Consider the following 3713-nt stretch of genomic DNA (forward strand, 5'->3'; position numbering starts at 1 on the left):
TCACGCCTTTCAAATCCTTGCAGGTCAGCACCATATTCCCCGCCCCTTTGCTCGCGGCTCAGCCCAGTTAGACAGATTTAGCTCTTCCAACACCATCCCTCCATACTACTCCTTTCTGTTGTCTGAACTCCCTTTAATTCGTTTATATCCCTTCTGCCAGGCAGTTGCTTGGGACCCTTCAGCCAGGGCTTCAAAACCTTCTCCAGATTCCATGCATTGATACAAATGCAGCTCATACCTCCGTCCATGCCCAATGCCACTGTAATTGCATGGGAGAAAGAGATTTATGTATTTTAGGTCTTTAAAGCACATTAAGTGTTCGGAAGTTAATTGATATTTAATTAGCGTGACTTAAGCACTTTAATAAATCTGGAAAAATCAACATGCTCTTAGAAATGTGCTATTAAAAGTCAGCCCGACACATTCAAAATCGATGTTCAGCAGCGAAACACATCGATAGCACAACAGGAAAGTTGCGAGGTAAGAGCAGAGTTTTGGGTGGGAACCTCCAAAGGTTCTGCCTTCTTCGCTCGGGCTTTATGGAGGTAGCAGCTTCCTGAGTGCTCCACGCAGGTAGAAACAAAGTGCAGGCGCCTCCCCTCCCCTGGTCATTTCGCCTCCCCTTGCTGTGTTTATGGGCAGGCAGCAGCTCTCTGCTTGTATCTTGCCTGTAGCAGTGAAAATGGTGCCCTTACACTGAAACCCCCAGAAACAGAACATGGGGCCCTGGCTGACTGGGGCTAACCCCAGCTGAAGCAGGGGTTTGCATTCAGGGGAGGAAGCTGCCTGTAGGAGATGGAGATTCCTGTGAGCAGGGGTGCAGTAGGCAGAAAGAGGCGCCAGGGCCACCCAGAGCGGGGGCAAGTGGGGCAATTTGCCCCAGGCCCCACAGGGGCCCCCACGAGAATATAGCATTCTATAGTATTGCAACTTTTTTTTATGGAAGGGGCCCCCGAAATTGCTTTGCCCCGGGCCCCCTGAATCCTCTGGGCAGCCCCGAGAGGCACACAAGCAAAGGAAAGGCCTGTGTGTTTGTCAAACCCGCAGGGGACAGCAGGGGTAGGAGCACAGCAGCGTCTGAACAGAAGCGGTTCAGAATTCAGGAACTGGACTTAGCTTCTGAACATCTGTGTAGCTGCTTCTCTAAAAACGGTTCCAATCCTGGAGGTGCCGGAGGGCTGTGCTTCCTTTTCAAAAGGGGAACGTGAGCACTGCCCGGCTTGTTCCCTGCCAGCCTTCCATTGGCCAGTGCAACAGCTATCATTATGGAGGCCCCAATCCTGCCAAGATTTGCACCCGTGCTTGGCTTCCCGCACAGCGTGCAATCCCATGAATTCAAAGGAACCACTGCAAGTCTTTGCAGGGTCAGAGCATGAAATGCTGAATTCATGCAGAACTTCAGCCCAAGTTTCAGTCCATCTAATGCTATAGGGCTTCTGGTTCCTTCTTCCTGAGCCCAACCAGGGGCTCTCAAAGGGAGGAAGTCGATGCTTTGCTCTGCTATTTGGTTTGGTATTTTTAAGTGTTGCTATGGCAACTGTCCTAGACATATCTTAGTGCCATTTGTGTTTATTTGAGAGGGTTTTTTCGTTTTCCCTCCCAAAGGAGTAGCTGTCATTGCCCCTGACTCAGCTGCTAAGGGAAAAGCTGCAGTTTGGACTCTCGCCCACTGGCTAGGTAGGATTTCTTCCCTTTTAACAGCATTTTCTACTGGCTTTTGCCTGCCTGAGCGCTGCCGGAGCCCACTGAGAAGCATCGCAGCATGGCCTAGAATGCAGCCTGCAGCCGCCTTTCCTCGGGGCGGGGGGTGGGGGGGCTGCAGCATGAGGCTGGAAGTGGGGCAGAGGCAGGTGTTCACAGCTGGTGAACTCGAACAAGAAGCCATTTCAGCTCCTCTCTCAAAGGCCAGAGAAATGTCGCGCCTCATCCTCGTTCCCGCTCAGTGACTGTGCTTTTCATTTCAGGACAGAGACACACTGGATTTCAGAGGGTGTCCATGAGTCAGTGAGAAACATTGGTACATCATGCACTATACTCCGCACCTTTCAACTTCTGCAACAAATGAGGCGAGGGTCCTCCTACAACCAGCCTCCTTCACTACTAGATGCAGCCCCATAGCATGGTCTATACTGGGCACGGAATGAGAGGGGGCCCTATGGCATGTGATCGTGTGATTGGAGGCAGTTTTACGATGCACAGGCACAAGGGGGCTGAATGAAGGTGCCTGGGCAACCTTAAAGTGTGGCATTTCCTAACTTTTCAGGGCTTGTCTTTGCAAGCTTAATAATGGCCCTTTAACAGCGGCTCCTGTGCGTGTAAATTCCAATTAAAAAAAACAAACTTGAAAAAACCAGAAATTCCGTCATAGCGACACCCACCGGGGTCGTCAGCAGGGCTGGAACCATTAGATCCACCATGCAGCCCTCTGCCACTTGAGCGAACAGAGTGACTGACAGCAGTAGCAGGTTGCGGTGCTCTGAGGGAGAACACACACACACACACTTACTTCACAGGTATTTGCTGACAGCAGAGTAATGTCAAGACTCAGGGATTTTGGGTTCCATTCCAGGTTCTGGAAGGAAGTGTTCCTAGTGGTCACATCATGCTTCCACTCCTGTTCCCTCCAAACCTGACCCCTTCTGCCCCATCCCCTTAAGCCTGTCCCTCTCCTTATCCTCTCTCTCCCCAACGTTCAGGCTTTCCTGCCCTTTCCTCGGTCGCTCTGCAGTCTGTGAGCTTAGGCTGAGGCTTCAGACCACGTCCCCTTCACCGTTTCCTCTTCCCTTGCTTTGTGTAGTGTTGAGAGGCCTCTGGAGAAGAAAGCTAGTGACCTGCTACCAGGGCCGACGAGGGGGGGGGAAGCTGGTACAAATTACCGGGGCCCAGCAGTCCGGAAGGGGGCCCGGGGCCCGGCTTCCCCCCCCAGCCCCACTCGTCGGCCCTGTTTAGCCAGTCCGCCCTTGCTGGGGAGCCCGGAAAAAAATTTTCACCGGGGCCTGAACCCGCTCTCGGCGGCCCTGCCTGCAACCCAATCAAACGGTTATGTATATTTACAATGACAGCCACCATAATGGTCTATAAACCAAAGCAAACACCGTTCATGCTGAGGCTTTAAACCAATGCCAGCTAAGGGACGTGTGTGCACAGACATCTTCTAATCCAACATGATTTTTTTGCTTGAGCATCCTCTGCTGGCCAGTGGCTGCACTAGCCGTGGTGCTAGTGCCAGGAGGGAGCCGCTGAGCTATTCCTTCGGCTTGCTACAGGGTCTGCCGCTGTCCTGGGGCAGAGAGAGGGGAGAGTTCTGCCTTTGGAAGGACAGATCAGGTCAGAGCTGGCTTCAGGCACAGATTCCTGCAGCGGAGCAGACTGGGATAGCAATGTGCCTTAAAAGGAAATATCCATTCTGGGGAAAGGGCAACGGGCTTTAGTGCCGCTGAGGTTTGTGGAGGGCAAGGGAGGAGGAGAGGATGGTCCTGGGGAGGCCAAAAAAAAAGGGAGAGAGAGTCAGAAACAGGAGACAAAGTGGAAAGCAGGGCGGGGTGCAGGCTCCCAGCGGGGCGGGGCGCAGGGGGCAGGCTCCGAGCGGGGATGGGCACAGAGGGCAGGCTCCGAGTGGGTCAGGGCACATGCAGAGGGCAGGATCCCAGCGGGGCGGGGCGCATGGGGCAGGCTCCCAGCGGGGCAGGGCACAGAGGGCAGGCTCCCAGCGG

This window comes from Terrapene carolina, unplaced genomic scaffold (assembly GCF_002925995.2).
Source record: "Terrapene carolina triunguis isolate 2854851 unplaced genomic scaffold, T_m_triunguis-2.0 Scaffold93, whole genome shotgun sequence".
Lineage (NCBI taxonomy): Eukaryota > Metazoa > Chordata > Testudines > Emydidae > Terrapene > Terrapene triunguis.